This window comes from Eptatretus burgeri, chromosome 4 (genome assembly GCF_056783735.1).
Source record: "Eptatretus burgeri isolate ZD-2024b chromosome 4, Ebu_testis_v1, whole genome shotgun sequence".
Lineage (NCBI taxonomy): Eukaryota > Metazoa > Chordata > Myxini > Myxiniformes > Myxinidae > Eptatretus > Eptatretus burgeri.
In genome coordinates this window covers 47392923-47416142 of record NC_140964.1, presented here as the reverse complement: position 1 = coordinate 47416142, position 23220 = coordinate 47392923, and the positions used below count along the sequence as shown (strand labels likewise).

The following is a 23220-nucleotide window of genomic DNA, read 5'->3' as shown; positions in this document are numbered from 1 at the left end:
CATTCTGCTTTTCCCTGAGTATTGTTTGATGCGTGTATATAGATCCAACTCAAGGAAGACAACGTTTGAAGCACATGGTCTGATGTCAAAGCACAGCAAAAATACAACAAATTTATTATACCATTTGATTTAGGACTCAACACCTTGTTCAGAAGAATGAATATCACCAAAGCTCATGATGTAACTATGACAAGTCATTGATGCAAAATAAGTAAATAAATGCAACTGACTCAACTGTGACATTGATGCAACTACATGAGGTCAAAGTTAATACAAGAAAAAGGCTTATGCAAGTCAGAACATTTCAGACTGTAGGCGAGCTGCTCAGCTACTGTAACGAGCTCTCCTTTTGCTGCGAAGGTTGCCGTTAATTTCCGTTGCAGGCCGTCAGACGTGGAGAGCGGTGGCGCTGACAATGCATCATGGAGCGAGGTACTTAAGTTGCACACCCACCAAGACCGAAAGAATCCTCGGGCCCTTTGATGGTCCTGGTTTACCCACAAAACTGTGCCGAACCTATTAGCAACCCGCCGCAGCCTTCCTCAAGCCCTACGAGTAGATGGCTCTTACTACCCATTTAAAATCTCCAGGGGAATCAGCAGTGGAGCATTTGAAGGTTGGTCATGAAAAGAAACCAGAATCCTGCTATAATCGTTCTCAGATCATCTCCACCTGCCATTCAATGTCAGAAGGGGCTTCATTAGCTCACTGTCTCAAAGACTTACAGTCTGGTCAATTGACAATAAACACAAAGATTCACAATCGCTTCTGCACTCGGTTCGCCTTTTCCAATGTGCGTACTCAACAACAAAGGACAACTGTGGTGTGAGAAAGAGTTAGTTACCTTGTGTTTTATGGAGGAGATCCTCAGGGAGATGCCAGATGAAAGGCTGACTAGCTTGCACAAATGCAAGAAGTATCATTCTATTCTACAAGTTCATTATTGTAAATTACATTTAGACATCTACGCAACTCAGTTGTCACAATCATTGTGACCTTAGATGGCACCGCATGAAGAGTCAACACTTTAGGAACTGAGTGAGGCCCATTTGAACGACCAACCACATGGCAGTAAGAAGGTGTAGCCCCACTGTATATAAAGCAGAATTTTATGCAGGCTTTAAACAAAAAGTTCATTTATTACCTCCACCACCGAAGGTGAAGGAGGTTATGTTTTCACCCCTTTCTGTCTATTTGTTTGTGTGCAGGATATCTCAAAAAGTTGTGGACTCATTCGGATGAAAGTTTGGTGGGTGACAAGGATGAACTGATTAGATTTTGGTGAAGATCCGGATCCGGATCCAGATCTGATAATTTTTTTAAGTTATTCTTCACCATTGAGAGATGGGGCTAAAAACTATACATAGCATGATATTTGAAAAATGTATTGGGCCTGATATGTTCTTGTGGATCGGGCAGTGCGTGGTGGAGGTATGCGCTCTACCGAGTGCCCTTCCCATTGTATTCTAAAACTCTCCTTATAGGATGATGCAAAGGTAGCACATTTCCCTTTCAGCTGTCCAATCTGGATTCAATTCCCGACCCAATTATGCAGTCGGATGGGTGCTTCACAGGTAGGGGATTACATCGCAAGGTGTGCCATCTCTCTGATGGATGTGAAGCTGATTATCCCATCTGTTCACATTAGTTGGTGGATGTTAAAGATCCCACATTGTCTTTTGCAAAGAGTAGAAGAGTTATCTTCACACCCTGAACAGATTAGAAATTTTTACGCAAATCCCATTCAGTCGAACGTCAGACCTGCCTTGCCAGTTTGTGAAACACTAGGGGGCCAAGGCATTCCTCTGCCAACTGCACAAAAAGGTGGGATAAATTGGGGGTCATTAAGGTAGCAGACCCAGTGGTGTTGGAGGGTCTGCTCTGAGTCTGAGAGGTCGGTGGTTCAATCCCCGTTCGAGTCTTCAAAAATGGGAAACCAAAGACTTTGAAAATGATAAGTGCTGCTTCCTTGTTTGACACTCAGCATTTAAAAGGATGGGAAGGCAATGGCAAACCACTCAATATAACCCTTGCCAAGAACATGCTTCGGCAGCATCAACGCTCTGTAAAAAGTATGGCACATCAAAATCAAAAAGGTAGTGGTAGTAGTAGTAGTAGTCGTCAACGTAAAAATAATTCTTGTAGTAGTAGTAGTAGTATAATAATTGTAATAGTTATAGTCAGGGTAGTAGTAATCATATTGATAATATTAGTAGTAGTAGTAGTAGTAGTAGTAGTGGTAGTAGTAGTAGTAGTAATAGTAGTCATAATAGTTGTAGATTGCATTCTCAAATATATTATTGGTTTTTCTGCTTGATTGGGTGCCCAAGCAACCTCTTCCATGTAGTCTGAGAGTTGACCACAAACCAGCAAGGTTCCCAATCATGGGGATTACTTTCTCAATTTAAATGAAATACTCGAATTTCCTACCAATATGTTTCACAAACGGATGAGAAAGAGTAAGTGAGTGGCTGACAAATGACGAAACAAAAAGCAAAGTTTGAAAAATGGCAAACGAGAAACAAAAGTTTACAAGCGATCCACAAAAGCCTTGCCATTGATGAACAAACATGCTTTGCAAACAGCACATAGTTCGCAAAAATGGAAAAAAAAGAACGAAAAAAAGGACAACTGTGGAATTATTAACGAGGAATCATACTGGATTCCGCCACTTTTAAAGAAAGCCCCTAAAAGGCCATTTTATGCGTTCCCGCCACACACAAAGCCGTAGCTGTAGTCGCGGAATGCGCCCTTTGGGCTCCAGGCTCGTGTGGCTCTGGGAAGCATGAACATCCGATGATGAATCGTCCGAACCGCCCCGCGGGTCCATCCGGGAGCTCGTGGTCTCCATTCGTGATGTGCCACCCACACGACCTTGGGCACTCCGTTTGGCTAAACAAGCACCCCTGGGCACGACCGAGTGACATCCGCTCGAATGCCTTGTAAAACAACCTTTGCAGCACTTTGCAAACTTTAACATCACGACGTCAAAAGAAAAGGTCATTAACACAAGGGCTTTACTTTCACCTCACCAAAACCTGTAGGACTAGTAAGTTTCTGTTTCTTTTGTTGTTTTTTTTCTTTCTCTCTTTCAGGAGCGAAGGAGGCAAAATAATTGACAATTATGTTTTACTCATAACGCACTCACCTATACTTACCATGCAAAAAGTGGATGCATGAGTCAGGTGGTTGTACCTGATCATGGTCATTAACGAATTAAACGATCATGCACAGGTGGCGTGCTTTCGCGACAGAAGGGGGTCGGTATCTCGATCTAATGTGAATAAAAATCTCACCGCATTGCATATACTGTACCAGGGGTGAGAGACCAGAGAAAATGTGGGTGGAGGATGTGAGAGAATAGGGAGGGAAAGGAAGTGGGGAAGGTGGGAGAGAAAATGGGGCATGGGATTTCCCACCATGTTGTATCCATCATATATAGATGGCACCAAACACAACCTCACATTTGAAGTCACGGTGCTCCTCCACTGCATTTAAATATCTGCTGCAAGGGTCGCGACCAATTCCTTAAGGAGAGAGGGTGCACCACGAAACGATGACGGTTCCCTTCTCTGTGCAGATTGGTCGACAGTAATCATGAACGGCACACACTGGCACCATATCAAGATGATTTTGTGGAAAAACAGTTCAGTGCATTTTCGACCATGAAGTTCTTCCATTTGACATTGTGACCTTTCGTAGAGGTGGAAAGAGCGACTGGTGCACCAATGTCTCATAGGTTAAATTGAGACGTTAGAGTCATAAGAGCCATGTGGAATTCGACATTGCAGAACATGAACTAGAATGACACTCGGTAGAGAACGTGTACCTCCGCCAGGCTGAAGAGTTTATGTTTTGTCTCCCAAATGACACGTCAGATCTGGATCAAGACCTGAACCAAAATCGAATTGGCTTGTTGTTGTCACCGACGCAACTCATCCATCAAGTTTCGTCCAAATCATTCCATGACTTGTTGAGATATCATGCTCACAGAGACAGACAGACAGACAAACAGGGAATACATAACCTCTGTCAGCCTTTGGTGACAGAGGTAAAAAGGAAAGCCCTTGTGTGTGTACCAGGTGCCTTGGTTACCATCGGTGTGTGTGCCACAAAGGATGGAAGCTCCATGAACTGCAACGAGTCGCAGTCCTGGCCAGGAGTAAACCATAAAAGCAAACCAGCAACTGGCAGGCTCATGGAGTTGAGGATGAAAGATGTGGAACTGCGAGACTCAGTTGAGGAGGACTTTGTCTTGTGGAGTGGCGACTAATGTTATCGGCCGGTTGGACGAAGTGCAAAAGGCAAAGAGATTCATGGTCACGTTGAACAAGATGCGCAGGACATTTCATTACAAATAATATTGTTTGTACGAGATGATTACATTACGTACTTCATGCACTACTCGGAAATGTTCCCGTGCAAGACATTACAATGAGGTACTATGTTCCCATACAATGACGAGGGATACAGGATCAAAAAGTATCTGGTACTTCATGGTGTGGCAATCCTCCAAACACAATCACCAAATACTGTACCACACCCATTTTACATCTTATTAATTGGCTGCTTTTTCTTTGTAGTTTGTTGGAATTATGAGGATTTCATCTTTTGACACTCTGAGTCCATTTAACATCATTGTTCAATCCCCTTGCCCTGCAGAGACAGATTATAGAGACGCGCATTATACCATCATGACTTTCAGTGACATTTTGAGCCTTAGTCGTCGTATAACACATTCTTGGGAAACCGTGATGCTGTGCCATTTCGGGGTTGGGATGAAGGAGTGTGGTGGGAAGGGGTGGGGGATGGGTAGCAGTGTGGCATTGAATGCACACGTCAAGTTTGGTCAACATCGGCCAAAAAAAACACATGAAGGAGTTAGTGAACAAATAAACAACGATCCAGCTTTATAGTATCGATGAATACTTTTCAGTCGCAAGTGTAAATATGTCATCATGTTATCAAATGCCACCCTGTATAAACTGGCACACACAAACGCCAGCACGAAGGACCATCTGCATTTCAAACCAGCAGCACATCTGAAAGGGCACTGCAGTCATGGTTGCTTGAGCAACGTTAAACTCGATGGCAGAAACACCAAATTTGCAGCATTCCCATGCTGCTTCTTATTCCAGGTGCTTTGTGGCTCACTTCGAGATGAGGCACTTCTTATTCAGCCTTTCTGCCATAAACATGCACTCATTCTTCCACTTCCTCCATCATGTGGCAGGACATGGACGCAAACCACCGATGCGGCATGATATCGAAAGCTGTGCCAAGTAATGATGCCGAAATCCTGCTTTATACCAACAACACACGCCTTGAGGTCATCTTACTCTCGAGGACATGTGAACACAGACTGGTAAATTCGGTACTCTCTACAACGAACAAGGCAGTCTGAAAAGTGGGTATAACTTGTGAAATAAAATGAATAATAATGGGAAAAAGAACCAAATAATATAAAAACACACTTAGAGTGAAGTAAGGAAAATACATTAGAAAGCTTTTAAAAATAAATAAATCAATGACCCTTATTTTACACAGCTAAGGAAGAACAGGCAGCTTGGTTTATTGAACGTTCACCCGATAATCATCGAATACATTAAGGTCTTATTGAACAGCGGCTTAACACAGGTGTTGCAGGAGGAGGGTGTCAGGTCCCCATCTAGCAGGAAGTTCATTCAAAAAGACCCCTCAGGGGCGTTTGCCCGATTTCCCAACTGGATTTGGAGAAACCAAGTGAAGCCCTCTTATTAGTACAGGGTGACACGACACGACGGTTGATCACCGCCATCACCTCGAGCAAGATATTTTCTGGGAAAATGCAATAGATGAGTTAAAAGATATTTGAACAAGCCTTCAGCAAATGTTTACGTGAATATACCATGGGCTGGACGAGGCAGAGCGATTGAACGATGTTGTTCTCATATTATATTTGCATCCCGAGCGTGATCATGCAAGACATTTTGATCCCATCAACGGTTTCCATCGCTTCAAGTAATGCCATGAAAGCGGAGAGGATTGTTCAAGTGAAAAGGCCATTACAAATTCCGCATCCTTTTCCAGGCACTTTGTGATTGTGCGTGTTAGCATTGCCTTCGTTTCACTCCCCCTCTGGGTAAATGGACCATCTCTTTTAGATCCTGATGCCACCAGCAGTCAATTTCGCAACTGGGGAGATATCGATTTTAATCTGCAAGCTGAAAAGAGGAAAGGGGGTAAAACGTCAATGCTACTGTCAAGGAAGAAATGCTGTAATAAACACTGCACTTTCCCAACAAATGATCTCCTGGCTGAGAAGATTGAGAGAAGAGAGATGGACCAGGGAGACGAAATAGCTGTGAATTAACTTCATGTAAAACATAGATACTCCATCGTTTTTATTTATACTTAAATACACACAATCGACTATATATATATATATATATATATATATATATATATATATATATATATATATATATATATATATATATATATATATATATATATATATATATATATATATATATATATATATATATATATATGTGTGTCATATTTTTCCTCTATCTTCCTTTATCTCCCTCCCTGTCTTCCTCTTTCATGTGCAACATACATACGGTGTTGTTTAATTTATATTTTCACATACTGTACACTCGATACATCTATTCATCTTTGCCCCGTGTTGGCTTAGCAATTAGGGTGGCTGGCTGGGGATCTTAGGATCCTGAGTTGAGTCCCGTTTGCTGCTGAATTAACACCAGGTGGGGTTGACTCGGCTTGTCATCCTTCTGAGGTCGTCGAAATGAGTACCAGTGTACTGGTATAGGAGCAGGGCCGTGCCCCCCAAAATTATAGCTACCAAGCAGTGAATATGCTATACACAAGAAGAAGAATCTGTCCATCGATATCTCTCATCTCCCCCTTCTCGATATTTCTCACCCTCCGATTGTTTCAGCGATTATTCAGCATTGAGAGGGAGGACCAAAAACGATACATGTAGCATGATATTTCAAAATGTTGCAGAGGGGTTATGAGAAAACTTGGTGGATGAGTTGGGTAGGTGACAAGATTAAAGAGAGAAGGAGAAAGAGACAAGCCAATTCGATTTTGGTTCAGGTACGGATGCAGATCCAGGCTATCAGTGGGATACAAAATGTAAACTGTTCAGCCTGCTGGAGGTAGGCGCACTACCGAGTACTGTTATAGTCGTTTCTGTAAAGAGTACATCGATGTCACCTCATGCTGCATACATCCTACATGTACTGCAAGGCATGTCGAAGCTCCCCAATGAGCCTTAAGCATTGGCGAAAAGAAAAATGATCATATGAGCCAAGTGTAAGGTTGATCAGCACGTCTTCAGGGGACGGCAACTGTCCTGAGCCACTACTGTCATGGATCGAGGAAACTATACCTCCAGGATACTGAAGGTAAAAGCAATGAATACATTGTGGTTTCCTTAATTTCCTTGTGGTGGTGTACCGGTGTATGATAATTCAGTGAAACTCCCCAAAAGAAGGTTGCATACATGATGTTGAAGATAAAGATAGTTCTACAGTAATTAGGCAACCTGTAAGAAGGAAATTCAACAGGGACCTGCAGAAAGGACTTTGGAATCAAGCTGAACACAATTTTTACCACCGCTATTACCTTAATGGCAAGTAGTTTGTCTTCCTGGCCACAAGCAGTGCGAGAAAGTGCAATCTTAGAAGTTAAAACAATTTTCTCTCTTTAGATCTCACAACTTATGCTGACAATTGTTGTGGGCTGCAGAGGGATTAAAAAGGCAAAGCAAAGCAAAAGTCAATATGAGAAATAGTAAGGGAAACGCATCACGCTGCTCGGTTGAGGGACCCATTCATCACTTTAAAGCCATTTCTAATAACCTTCTTGTTCTCAGTTTGTTGGCAGCATGAAGCCCGAATGGGAATGCCAGCTGCTCGGTGTGTGCAAGTTAGTACCGCCATCGTCAAGGGACTGAGACACAAGAGAGCAGATTAACGCCCACACAGTTCACTGGCCCTTGGCTAAATACAAGTCGCCAGGCCCACACTTTCTCTCAGGAACACATCGATAGACAGCGACGGAATGTACTCGTCCAGCCAGCCATGTAATGCACTTTAGAGAGATCCTTATGCCGAGAAAAAGCAACTGCAAAGTTCTCTATGATAGGACAGGCCTCAATTAGGAAACAGAGCTGATGACAACCAAAATGGGAAGCAAAGGTACCTCCATCCCCTCATCCCTTTCCCCTGCACCCTCTTCCATCTCCACATTTGTGACGGTGACATCACCCGAGGCCTCTATTTATTTGTGCACATATCTGTTTCCCTTCAATTATTGTACAATCTGAGGAGAGAGAAGTGGCTTGCTTGACTTCCAAGCTGGCACTGCTATGAGGAAAATAATTTGGATGAAAACGCGACGAGTTTAGCTAGTAAAATTTTCGTCCCATTTTTCTGTGCCACACCATATCTTGTGTTTAATTGTCAAGTTCATGTCTCTGGTAAAGTCCGGCCTGCTCATGAAGGGCTGCGGCAGTTGGGTTGTTTCTCCTGCCTACGTTTTTGAGTTCACATGCTTCATTTTCACTCCTTATCCCGTTTTATCTATTCGCTGATGACTCTACCCTCTGCTGTGACATCCCACCTTCTTCAGACAGGCAGGCAGCAGCCTCTTCCTGCTCTTCAAACATGGACAGAATCACAAGCTGGTAAAACACTTGGAATATACCTTTCAATCCTGACAAATGCCACAAACTCACTCTGAAAGAACCATGAGGCAAACCCTCCTCTCTACTTTCCCAACAATCCTTTTGAAGAAATACAGTTATTCAAACTCACAGGTGTCACTATCAGCTAAGATCTTTTTTGGGCAAACCACATTTCAAAGTTGGCCTCCTCTTCCAGGATTGTGGTGTTCAGGAATGGGAGGTCATCAACTTCATACGTGCATGCAATGGTGCGTGAAAGCAGGCACACAGAGTCCTGTGCATGGAACAGCTTGAGAACATCTTCGGCCGAACCGGTCTTGAACCTCGTAAAGGTGGGACCTTTTGGAACCTGCCTGTTTGGTGCAAATCAGGGGACAAAATTTCGAGTCATCAGATTCTTCAGAGTGGTGTCTGGCCTTGACATGTAGCCTCAGTTTTTGTGTGTTCTCCTGACTGTCTCCAGCCTGTTCACACTGCTGGTAAAGAGCAGTGGCAGTCACATGGAGTGTCCATTTCAGATCGGATGAATCTTCATTGAAGTAATTGTTGTTCACCATATAGAAGATGAATGCTCCCATCTGCTTCTTTGCTCGAATATAGCATTAGGCTGTGGGGTAGCATCATCGGCTGAGGGCGCAGCTGTGCCAATGATGCAATGCCCCCTGCTCGTTAGGACAATAATTTGGAAATTGGCCACGGTGCCGGCGATAGCTTGTCTACTCTTCACAAAGGATACCATGGGATCTTTAACGTCCATCAACAAATATTGGCAGACGGGACGCCTGTTTAACATTCATCCGAGGAACACACACACATTGATGAATCACCCTGCCTGTGAAACACCGGGATGGCAGTTTATAACAGTCAGGATTCAAACCCAGGCTAGACAGCTAAGAGGTGAGTGTGCATACATTTAGGCCATCCTGTCAGCCCAATTCACCCATATGCATGGTTGATGGCAGGAATGTTCCCTGTTGTTTGGTAGCTTCCATGAAGGAGGTCGCCAGTTGTGTCTCCAGCCGATTATTCGACTGTCGTCTACAGACAGATCAAAGGCATGCAGGAATTCTGGAATCTTCTTACTTCTGGTGAACTGGTACATTGCAATGCCAACAGCAAGTAGATGAGGCCATTCTAATCAATGGCGGAATGGTGCATCCGTATGTTTTGGTTTGTATGTGACCTGGTGTGTTGACTTGTAGGAGTACATGATGTTTTGACTGATGGTGAGGACATCTTGGTGAATAGTGGCTGAACAATGAGCATACTTCAGTCTGGAGACTCTGCGTTGGTCCCTACATTACCCATCTGATGAAAGAATACAAAGCATTGGATACATGTCTTTCGGCATCACTGAGAATTCAGAGTTCCATCAAAACTCCCATGGGTGTCTTGTGTGCCTTTTCGCAGGATGGAGGCACTCTGAAGCAGCTGGTGGATGTCCATTTCAGCATTCTGTGCCATTACCTCTTCCATGGCAGCAAAACTCATTCAGACTCATTCCGGCATTTGGGATTCATGAAGTGGATGTCATCTATTTGGGAAATAAGTTTCTTCTTCATGCCACATTCACACTGCAGACTGTGAATGCCATTCTTCTGCAGGATACTATTGGTGGTCATGTATAACTCTGCCATGCTGACTGGACCACCGTTGAAGAGACTTCTCACAAAGAAAATAAACTCAAAGTCTGAAGCAATAATGCCAATGTTTGTTTCTTCTGCTAAATGAGACAATGCAGTGTCCTCCTTGCCTCTCTTCGGTGAATGCTGAACATGCTTCATCCAGCATGACAAGTGGTACTTCTCCGATGACAGGTCCATCAAGAATGAAATGTTTCATTGTTGCTCTCTCCTGGTGCATTTCTAAGCTGCTCATCATCAATGAAGGTAGACAGCTCATGAATATATTGGCTCGTAGTGTCCTCCTGGCAGAAGATCAAGGTCATCTCCTTTTTGAAGGGAGCTGCCAAAAAACGTGTGAAATGAGTGTCACTTCGACCAGGCACAGAGGATGCTTGGACACTTGGGGTACTGTCCATGGAGGAGTGGCGACCATGTAATTTCTGAATTTTTGGGCTCTCTATCTCTAAGCATACCCTGGCACATTCGAGAAGACCATGATGACAAGTCTCACTGCAGCAAGTATGGTGCCATGAAGGTTTATTGGCTCAGTTTGGTATCTGTCACCTGACCTTGTCTTTGGCATACTGCCCTAGTTTGTGAATGAAGGTCAGAAATTTTGAATAAATGTCTAACAATGGTTTTGTTATAAGTCTTCTGCTGTATGACTGTTGGCATTGAAGCAGAGCTTGAAAGTAGTCTCTTGCCTTGCTATATTGGTGGCAGCAGAAATATTTGGTTCTTCCTCCATTTTTCCTTGACTCCCGAACTTCAATCTCAGGTCAAGGTCATAAAAAGGCAATAGAAAAAAAAATGGAAACAGCAGTATTCTTATTTCGGTCTCAGGAGAATGCATTTATAATGGTGGGCAAAACTTAACATGCAATGCCCGTAGGAACTGAAATCCAATACATTGTCCACCATTCCCCTCCACCCCTCTTCAAGATGGCCTCTTGAAGCCCACCCCACTGCTTCAAGAGGCCATCTTCGAAAGGTGAGATACCTGTTTCCGGAATTGTCTGAACAGTTTTTGTGAATTGTGGGTGTTAATTTGTTGATGCAATCTATAATTTCTGTCTTGGAGCAATCCAGACAATCACGCCACCAACAACCACAAATAGAAAACACACACACACACACACACACACACACACACACACACACACACACACACACACACACACACACACACACACACACACACACACACACACTAAAAAAAAATTATCGTTAAAGTAGCTCTAGGTAATGATGTATGGCAGATCGAAACTCGACAACTTGCATTTTGATTGCAAGATGGTGGCAAAAGATGGTGGCAAAAGATGGGGGTCCACGGTGGATTTCAAAGAGAGTGGCAAAGAACAAATTACGACAGTGAGGAGCACACAAGGCACGTGAAGACTTCGGAAATGGTCTGGCTCTAACATCAGGACAATCAAGGCCTTTTTTTTTATTTAAAATATCGATCGCCCCCCTTTCCTCCCCCACCCCAACCCCAATCCAAGGGTTGCAGTGCCCAGATCAATTCACATTTTTAATTAAGTGCGCTTTGAATCGGGAAGGAAAATTAAAAGGCTGAATTGATTTGTAACTTCAGCGTGTTTGAAAAGGACATGGATTATTGCTTTGTCCACATAATCGCAGCGTCTGCGTTCTGTTGTGCACGGTTCCACTTCAAGTAATCGCTCGCACTCCCGCCTGTTCTCCTCACGTGAATTCCATCCCGACAGCAACATACGAGGAGCGCTTTCTGACAGTTTAGTGTTCTGTGAAGGAGAAGTGCAATAAGCTCAGTAATTACACGGACCGTGGAAAGAAGACCTCGTTATTTTTTTTTAAAGGTCTGGATGAGAGTGGCTTTAGCTCAATCAATGGACCTGCGCTTTTGCTTGGATGTTCCGCTTCTCAGTAGGATTGCCATTGAACACGAGTACACTGTTCCCACGTGTCAAAAAGACAGAAGAATAGCGTTTTGATGGACAATTATTGCTCGACAGGCAGTCATCTTCGAGACACATAAATGAAGAAGAAGAAGAAAAAAAAACAACATGGGGTCAATCCCCAAAATTATGTCTGAGCTCAATGTTGAAAAACTACAACATTTTTTTTTTCACCTGCTCAGCAGTTAACACTGAAATAGGAGGTGTACATTTATTAGGAGGGACAAGGCATATAATGGAGCAAATTGGAAGAGAAAAGGCTGGGGAAGGGGCCTGGCAGGGTCAAAGTTCAACCTTCTTTATGCACACATATCTCAGGAAAACAAAGGAAGTAGTGCCTAATTGGCAAAAGCAATTTAAGAAAATCTAACATTGAAACGATTGCCAATCATTTACACCCAGTTGTCTCGATTTGCATGCAGAGAAAATCAGTGTTTTCTTTTTAAGTCAAATGAGACAATTTACATTTATATGAACTGCAAGCCAAATTTGATTCTTATAGGTTAAATATACGGGCCTTAAGGGTAACAATCTCTGCTACGACTAGAAATGTGGTACAGGTGACACACAGCTGAAAATCACAACCATTCACCAAAAAAAGGGAACAGCGACCCATCATTATCATTACTCCCCAATACCTAGTCTCAACAACATATTGAAAAGACATTATCTCACTGCCAAATTTTCATGACTCATTGTTGAGCAGCCACAACATGTGCCCTGTCCAGCTTTCACAACCCACCGATGAGCCACAACAACCTATCAACAAGCCATTGTCTGATTGCTGAGCCTTCATAAGCAATTGCAAAGCCTCTGCAATCCACAATTGAGCCTCCACAACCTATTGCAAAAGCATTGTCCCAGCGCCAAGCCAACACAAACCATTACCGAGCCTCCAGGACTCGCTCCGAACCTTCAGGACTCACCGCAAGCCTTCGGAACTCACGGCCGAGCCTTCAGGGCTCACTGCAGAGCCTTCAGGGCCCAACGGTGAGCCCCTCTAATGCTGAGTGTCCACTCCCCACCACCGAGCCTCCACGACCTATTGTCAAGCCATTTTCCACTGCCAAGTCTTCACAACCCATCACCAAACCTCTTAAACTAATCATCAAACCTTCACAACACAAAGCCGAGCCCCAAAGACAAGACTTCAGGACTCACTGTTGAGCCTTCAGAAATCACTACTGAGCCTTCAAGACCAAGCACCGAGACCACTCCCATTACCAAGTATCCTCGATCTATTGCCAGGTCATTATCATCCTGCCAAGCTTTCACAACCATCATCGAACCTCCACAACTCACCGCTGAGTATTTACAACTCTAATCATCCATGACAATGCCGAGCCTTCAGGACACAACGACGAGCCACCACCAACAATCACAACTTATCACTGAGCATTCAGAACCCATTGCCAAATCATTATCACACCGCCCTGCATCTACTCCATCATCTCTCTCATGCAGAAATGAAATGAAATAAGTGTACCCGCCTAAAGCTATTTTAAGTACTGTACAATTAAGCAAGTGTGACGTTTTTTTAAAACATTTGCTTCAACTTCATGTACTGATGTTGTTGACACAGGGGATGTTATTAGATGACGTGTGTGTGTGTGTGTGTGTGTGTGTGTGTGTGTGTGTGTGTGTGTGTGTGTGTGTGTGTGTGTGTGTGTGTGTGTGTGTGTGTGTGTGTGTGTGTGTGTATATATATATATATATATATATATATATATATATATATATATATATATATATATATGTATTATTCTGATGTCCCATACTCTGCTACAGAGCGTCGGTGATGCCGAAGCAGTTTCTTGGCAAGGGTTATCCCCTGGGTGTGTTTCCATTGCCTTCCCAGGAGTAGATATGGCAGGAATTTGTAATCAATAGCTCAGCTACTCTTCAGGAAGGACACCATGGAATCTTTAATGTCCCGCAACTTATGTTATTGGCTGATGGGACGTCCAGTTTAACATCCATCCGAGGGACGGAACACACATTGATGAATCACCCTGCCTGTGAAACACTGGGATTACAGTTTACAGTTGGGATGGGATTCAAGCCCAGGAGAGACAGCTTCGAGGTGAGTGGGCTTACCTCAAGGCCATCCTTTCACCAGACTCGGTGGTGTAATAGTCAGAGCGTCTGCTCAGAGTCTGGGAGGTCAGTAGTGCGAATCCTGGCCGAGTCATACCAAAGACTTAAAAACAATGATACGTGCTCCTTCCTTGCTTGATGCTCAGCATTTAAAAAGGATAGAGCATGGACAAACAACCATAGATTGGGAATAATAGCGGAGGCTTTGTTGGGCCTTTTGGACTCCTCCTGCATCAAAGTTTCTTGGAAGGAAATTCATATTGTTATTAATTATTATTATTGGTATTATCCTGCCAGGCCCTTAACGCTGTAGTATCGCACATTTGGGAGAAAGTCGGCACTCGCATGATGAAATGTTAAACAAAATGACGAGCATTTGACGCCAAAAAATATGGGCAATAAGAGAAAACGAGAGCTTGAAACAAAAGAAAAAAAAAATTGCAAACCCAAACAGAAATGCACAAAGTAAGAATCGAAAAAGAAATAAACAAATAAACAATATTAAAATAAACAAAACAAAAAAGAAATAAACAATAAAACAAACCAAAAAAAAAACTCTCCAAATAAGATGTGAAACACAAAATTGCTTGATTACAATACGTGGAGTTATGGATTCTGGAAAGGAAAAGGGCATTTATTGTTGAAGTGGATCTGAAGAGGTTTAGTCAGGATAAAAATTAAATTATTATTGATTGAGCAATTTTTATATCCAAGCAGGCATCGATTCCAGCTTTGTATAAGTGATGTGTATGTGTGTGCCATTCCTCCTCCAGCCTCTAGTTCTATTATATTTATCGCCTCTTGGAAAAAGTCAATTCCAGCCTCACTCGGAGTGAAAGATTGGGAAAATAAAGATATTCCAGGAGATATAGTCATGAACAATTAAGACGAGGAGCCGCTAATCAGATTGCATTCTCGGGAACGTAATATCTATCTCTGGATACGATATATTTATAGAAGAGCTGAAAACAAAATAAACTAGAAGGGCACTCGGTAGAGCGCATACCTCCGCCATGCAATGCCTGATCCACGAGAACATATCTGGCCCAATATGTTTTTGAAATTTCATTCGATGTATTGTTTTTGGCCGTATCTCTCAATGGTGAAGAATCACTTAAAAATTCTGGTAGCCAGATCTGGAACTTCACCAAAATCTAATCAGTTCGTTCTTGTCACACACCCAACCTGCCCACCAAATTTCATCCGAATCCGTCAACAACTTTTTGAGATATCCTGCACACAAACAGACAAACAAAGAAGAAGAAGATGTCGAGCACAGCACGACACTTGCAAAATCCACAAAGAAAACTTGACCTCAAACATAATTGGCTGGTTGAATTCAATGACCTGAAATATAGATCCTCTTCAAATTTCAAGTCAATCGGATGAAAATTGAGTATTTCAGAAAAACCATCTTAGTTGTTGACCTTGGGCCTATGTTGACCTTTTGGTCTATGTTGAGCTCAAAATAATTAGCTGGTTGAATTCAGTGACCTAATATGCAACTGTTCATATTTCAAGTGAATCGGATGAAAATTGACAATTGTAGGAATTCGGCCTATGTTGACAAAAACAATTGGGTAGTTGAATTCAGTGACCTGATATGCAAAGCCTCTTAAAATTTCAAGTCAATCGGATGAAAATTGAGGATTTTAGAAATATGCCTATGTTGACCTTTTGACCTCAAAAACAATAGGCTTCTTCCTCATGGCAAATTCCACCACGTGATGAAGTTTCGTGAAGATCGGTTTAAAATTGCGACCTGTAGGCAATAATCAGACAGACAAACAGACAAGACAGACAGACAGAATAACGAAATCGATTGACCAATATACTTGAAAAATCCTCGATTTTGCAAGTAACGAACAGACAGAAAGGAGTGAAAACATAACCTCCTTCACCGTCAGTATGCCTGGTGTTGGCTTAATGGTTCGGGTGGTGGGCTTGGGATTTTATGATCCCGAGTTCAAATCCTGCTCGGCTGTTGAATTAATACCAGGTGGGGTTGACTCTGCCTGTCATCCTTCCGAGGTCGGCAAAATGAGTGCCAGCTTACTGGTATCCCGTGTCGGATTTGTGACCAGTCCAGGATTGTACCCATTAGCCAAGGAGACTGCTTAGGCAGCAGCAATGCTCTGCACAGAGTGTGGTCCTCATGGAAGGATGGTTCACCCTCAGTGGTGGAGGTAACTCGAGCAGCACTCGGTGGAGCACATACCTCCACCAGGCTGAACAGTTTACATTTTGTATCCCACTGATCAGCCGGATCTGAATCTGGACCTGAACCAAAATTGAATCGGCTTGTTCTTCTCACCTCGATATCATGCAATCTCATCCACCGAGTTTTCTCATAATCTGACCAGTACTTTTTGAAATATCATGCCATACATTGATTTTGGGCACATCTCTCAAATGGTGAAGAATCACATTGAAAAGTATTTTATCTGGATCTGGATCTTCACCAAAATCAAATCAATTCGTCCTTGTCACACATCCAACATGTCCACTAAGTTTTGTCTGAATCCATCCATAACTGTTTGAGATATCCTGCTCACAGACAAACAGACAAATGAAAAATCACTCATAGAATGACAACTTGGCGAAATGGAACAGCATTCCGTAGAGAACATACCTCCGCCAGGCTGAATAGTTTACATTTTGTATGCCACCGATAGGTCGGATCTGATTCCGGACCTTAACCAAAATCGAATGGCTTGTTATGATCACCGAACCAACTCTTCCACATCGTTTTGTTCCATGTCGTCCACGACTTTTGGAGATAACATGCTCTATATAGTTTTTGGCCCCATCTCTCAATGGTGAAGAATCACCTGAAAAATTCTCGAATCTGGATCTGGATTCAGATTTTCACTAAAATCAAAACATTTAGTCCTCGTCGCAAACCCAACATGTCTACCAAGTTTCATCTGAGTCCGTCCTCAACTTTTGGAGATATCATGCAATATCGTTTTAGCCCCATCTCTCAATGGTGAAGAATCAGCTAAAAATTAAATAATCATCGTATCCAGATCTAGATTCAGATCTTCAGCAAAATTGAACCAATTCTTCCTTGTGGTGCTCCCAACTTGTCCACCAAGTTTTGTGTGAACACATTCATAACATTTTGAGATATTGTGCTACATATCGTTTTTTCCCCCCCATCTCTCAATGGTGAAGAATCACTGAAAAAATCCTCAGATTTGGATCTTCACCAAAATTTAGCGTTGCCATCCTTGTCACCTGCACATACAAAAATATTCAAAACGATTGCTTCAAAACTGTGGTCAAAAATCGTGCGACAAACAGACAAACAAACAAACAAACAAACAAGCAGTCATAGACTGGTACTTATGAAATCGTCAACTTGACCTCTGACCTTGTCAAATAAAAGCTGTCTCTGGAGAAGGTAGCGACGCAAACCAGAAGTTTCTGCGATGATTCTGTAGCAAACCATCAAAATTCGAATGTTTTGGATGTTTGACCTCACTGTGACCTTGACCTTTGACCGATTTTAACCAAAATATAATCAGCGCTCGCCACCACCCTCCTGAATCACGTGGTGTACATTGGTAGCTTCTTCCGTTCTCGAGTTATCATTTTTTGGATGTTTGACCTCACTGTGATCTTGACCTTTGACCGATTTTGACCAAATCTAATCAGCACGAGCCATCACCTTCCTGAATCACGTGGTGTAATTTGACATTGGTAGCTTCTTCCGTTCTCGAGTTATCTGTACCAAACCATCAAAAATCGAATATTTGACCTCACTGTGACCTTGACCTTTGACCGATTTTGACCAAAATCTAATCAGCACTAGCCATCACCTTCCTGAATCACGTGGTGTAATTTGACATTGGTAGCTTCCTCCGTTCTCGAGTTATCGTGCCTACAAACAAACAAACAAACAAACAGAAACGGAAGGCATCAATATACTTACGAAATCTAAAGATAAAGTAACAAGCCGGTAGGCGGCGATGGGTCGCCGAGCATGGAAACCATAAGATATAGAGCAAAATGGATGTCATATAGTGGATATGGAATCACCTTAAGATTATGCATATCAAATCTCATCCAGTTCCATCTACTGATAACTACTCGGTATCCATTTGAATGAAAAGTACCGAAAATGCGGTTTGAAATCGGAAATCCCCAAAGTTTGAGGTGGTGCTGTGGGTGAACAAAGATCTAAATCGAAAATCCGGCTCGATCGTTTGCGCACAATGTATTCCAGACGATAAGTGTGAATTTTCATGACCATCCGACCATAACCCGAGGAGGAGTAGCATTTGGCGCGAAGGCACCTCCAGCTCTCACATATGATCAATTTTTTCACTAATTGACCTTTGACCCTTGACCTAAGCAAAATCGGTCAATATGTTCTGAGGCAAAGTTGTAGTACTCATTGAGTACCATGAACCTGCAAAGTTTAATTCGTATCGATGCACTCACCTGGTCGCTAGGGGGCCTTCAATTTTCACCAATTTTCACGCATACCTCAATTGTAGGGGGCACTGCGGGTAAAGTATTCCATATATCACAAAAACCGGAATATATTTGATAGAGCATCACCTGTTTCATAACCATAAATTTCATAACCCTACGTGGGATAATGGCTTTCAGAATTGATTTCGCGTGAACGGTACCGATTTTGAAGGTTTTTCGGTTGTTGCTAGGGAACTAAAGCGTCCCAAGCAACCATCACAATTTCCAAAGCACTCGGTCATAAGATGTACCTACCACCCGAGTTTGGTCAAAATCCACCCACGTTTACTACCAATTATGCTGATGACAAACGAACAAACATCCATACAAAGACAGAATTACTGACAATAAGGGTCACCTATTTCGGCGACCCAACAAACAGGCAGAATTACTGACAATAAGGGTCACCTATTTCAGCGACCCAACAGACAAACGTTACAGACCAACATACTTGGCAAAAATGTTTTTAGCCAAGTAACAAACAGTGGTGAAAACATAATCTCTACGTCTACCTTAAGTGGTAGAGGTAAACATCTCATACATCGTGACGTGCTTGATTTAAAACCCAATGGTGTTCCAGTGAAAAGGTGTTCGAAGGGATGTTCTGGTCCACTTCTGGCATTTCATTCAAGTCCGCAGTACAATGGAGGGGATTCGACTAAAAGTGTTGACTATTTTAAGGGAATAAAATAATTCAAACATTTTTTTGAGGGTAATCAGATTACCTAAGGTAATCTGAGGGTAATAACGAAGAGGCTATGTTAACAAGAAACAGTTCATAAAGATTTCATTGTATGGGTGACTGTGACGGAATATAGATTTAAGCGGTAAAACAAGGCAATCGTGAAATTTTTGTGATTAAAATAAACTTTTGGGATCCGACAAAAATGGTTAATCATGTGACAAAGTATGAAGATGGTGGGAAGTCATAAATAAAGAATAATAGAGTACATAAACATGAGGTAATGCTGAAAGTTTTTAAAATCATGAGGATTACTTGCCTCCGATGGCTGTTAGGATAGCCTCGAGCTTAAGGACTCAGCTTTGAGCTGTCAAGCCTGCGTTAGAATCCCGACCAAACTACAAACTACCATCCTGGTGTTTCACATACAGGTCAATGCATCAATGTGTGCACTGTCCATTGGAAGGATGTTAAGCCGGAGGTCCTGAATGTCAACACTCGTTCTTGGTGGACGTTAATGCCTCGGTCTCTTTCGCGAAGAGAAGGTATCGCCGGCACTCTGAACAAATGACCAATTCCTGCTCCAATCGCCTTCAGTGAAAACCTCAGGTCTGGCCAGCCGGTTTGTGAAAGACATGGGACAAAACCATTCCCCAGCCAAGGCCACAAGAAGCAAGAAGAGGAGAATAAATGGGGGCATTAAAGAACTAGTAAGAATATGTACCAATAGAAATGAAGATGGTGAGGATGACTGAAAGTTGAAAGCTATCCATGATCTAAACGAGCATGACGGCAGACAGCAGGATCAGCCAAGGAAGTATATTTGAGAATGAGGTTTCCATTTATATTTTATCCAGAGGCATTAAATTCTCATCTTTATGATTGATACCAATGATAAAGGTTCACAGTTTTCAAACCATGCTGAACATTACAAAACCGGACGCATCGCATTTTGACATTCAAAACAAATCAATGTATTCTGATGGCAGGACCTGACCTATTGCTCTGTAAACTAGTACAGTACACAATACACATTGTTAAAGTGCAGTGTTAAATGCTCAAGGCCAGCACAAGTGAACAAATTAAATATATTTAATAGCCAATCGAAGAATAGATAATGCTAAAGGCTGAAGAACCAACACCTGCTTTGTCACCTGCACACCGATCCATCATATCAGCTATAGATCAAAGCCAATATTGAATGTCGGTTAGACCACCAATGTCACTATCTTTTATGCCAGCGTTATGCAAATATATATATATATATATATATATATATATATATACATATATATATATATATATATATATATATATATACACACACACACACACGTACACATATATGTTCAAAATACTGTATCCTGCAGCTGGTAACGTGTGCGTCTGCCGCTTGTATGCCTGTCATTTCTCGCCCACATAACTCTTACCGGAGTGATTCATGAGTATGAAAAAAAGCAGAAGAAATTGCATGCACATGAACAAAAGTTAAAGTCAGGCAGAAAGGTTCATTTTGAATTTGTATTAAGTATTGACAGCAAGTTGGTTCAGCAAAAGCACTTATTCATGCGCTGTTCAGATAAGGGTTTTTACTCCCGGTGGAACTAAATCCCACCAAAACAGCTGTCCGATATATTGGATGAAAGCGCTGTCTATTGGTGGTATTATGCCGGATGTCCAATATGGCAACTAAAAAGAAAACCCAAATTATCTTTCCATAAAGTAGGCCACCAAATCAGTACCTTGACAAATTTCAACATTTTGCCTGATGAAGAACATTAACTATGGTCAATCACCACCATGATGCACCCAGGCCCTAGGATGGCAGTACAAAGTATGATATTTAAGGCCTAGAGCTATACACACTCATCCCTAAGCTGTCTAGCCTGTGTTCGAATCTCGACCCAGCTATAAATTGTCATCCTGGTGTTTCACAGGCAGAGTGATTCATCAATGTGTGCGCCATCCCTCGGATCGACGTTAAACTGGGCGTCCCGTCTGCCGACATCAGTTAGTGGACTTAAAGAACCCATCGTGTCCTTCATGAAGAGTAGGTGAGCTATCGCCGGCACCCTGAAAAAATTCCAAATTCCTACCATGAACAACTGCTGGGAAGGCAATGGCAAGCCACAGAGTGAAAAACTTGCCATGAAACTGCTTCAGCAGCACTGACACTTTATAACAGAGTTTGATACATCAGAATCAGAAATAAACAAGAGTTCATAGAATATGATACCCCAGAGTTTTAAAATACGTATATACTTCAATTTTAATAAAATAATAATTTTAAAGATCGCTAAAAATACGAAAGTTTTGATCTCTTGAAGCAATCTCATACATCACCCATATACATTGTAATAACATAACGAAGAGTCACAGCTTAGGAGATGCAGCCTTTATTGATCACCATAAAATAAAACATCAATCAGGATTGTACATAGCTATATAGGCAGCCTCTTCTTCACCCCCTCACATGCCACGCCCTCTCATGCGATATATCAATATATAGTAAACCCTCAGATATCGCGGGATTCGACCAATCGAGGGCAACCTATTGTGCTCTGATTTAGTTATCGTGGGATTTCATTCTGGACAATCGCGGTTGTTGAGCTGAGATGAGTAATTGTTTGCATCCGCGTGTACGATTACCTCCCATTACGAGCCTTTTGTTGTTTCTCATGCACCGGTTTAAATAAGCCCAAATGTAAAACGATGGACAAAATCAGTTGTGCCAAAAGGCAGAGAATGGCTATAATGATGTGCGAAAAAATTCAGTTGTTAGATAGGTTGGCAAGAGGTGAAATTGCCGCATCTGTGGGCCACCATTAAGGGATCAATGAATTGATTGTGAGGTGTATCCATAAAAGTGAGTCAAATATTCATACAAGTGTTTCCGCCAGAGCTGCGCAAAGCGCAAACGTTCTCATTCCAGTCCCGTGATCCTCATATTGAAAGGATGGAAAAAGCTCTCAATGTTTGGATTGAGGACCAAACACAGAAAAAAGTGCCTTTGAGTGGACCAGTGGTGTGGGAGAAATCATTGCGGATTTACCGTTTCCACGAAACAGCCAGGGCTGAAAACTCCAGTTCAACGATGGCTACCCACAAGTTCCATGCCAGCATGGGCTCGTTTGAGAAATTCAAAAGAAGATTCAGCCTCCATCATGTAACATTAATTGGGGGTGATGCTGTGAAAAACTACCCACCACAGCTCGTGGAACTAATCGAGGTGAAGGGATTTATGCTGGACAGGTTTTTAACACTGACAAGATGGGATTATTCTGGAAGAGGATGCCATCTCAGACCTTCATATACAAGCAGGAAAGATCTGCTCCAGGGTTCAAGGTAAGGTGGTTAAGGATCATCTTACCCTTCTCCGATGTGGCAATGCTGCAGGTGACTTTGTCGTAAAGCTAATGCTGCTCTTCTGATCGCTGAATCCTGCTCCCTGCTTCCACCCCCCATCCCCTCCTCTCTGCTCCAACAGCATAATCATCATCCTGGGCTACGTCTTGTGGTATATATTGTTACGGATCAGGAAGCCATTTGCATTCAACATACAGATGTCCCAAAAGTCAGTTATGTCGTTAAGTATGTGTGTAGTCAGATCCCCTTCCTTTTGTCTAGTGGGTGAATCAAAGGCGTGCGTTGCAATTTCTTTTAGTTAGGTTATTACATCTCACAAGCCATCTAACAACC

At 42.4% G+C, this 23220-nt stretch overlaps 1 protein-coding gene across 5 annotated transcripts in view; it reads right to left on the bottom strand.

Moving 5' to 3' along the window:
- LOC147027969 (RNA-binding motif, single-stranded-interacting protein 3-like) overlaps positions 1-23220 on the bottom strand; it is an 870038-nt gene that overhangs the window by 152172 nt on the left and 694646 nt on the right. The gene's annotated exons all lie outside the window — the stretch shown is intronic.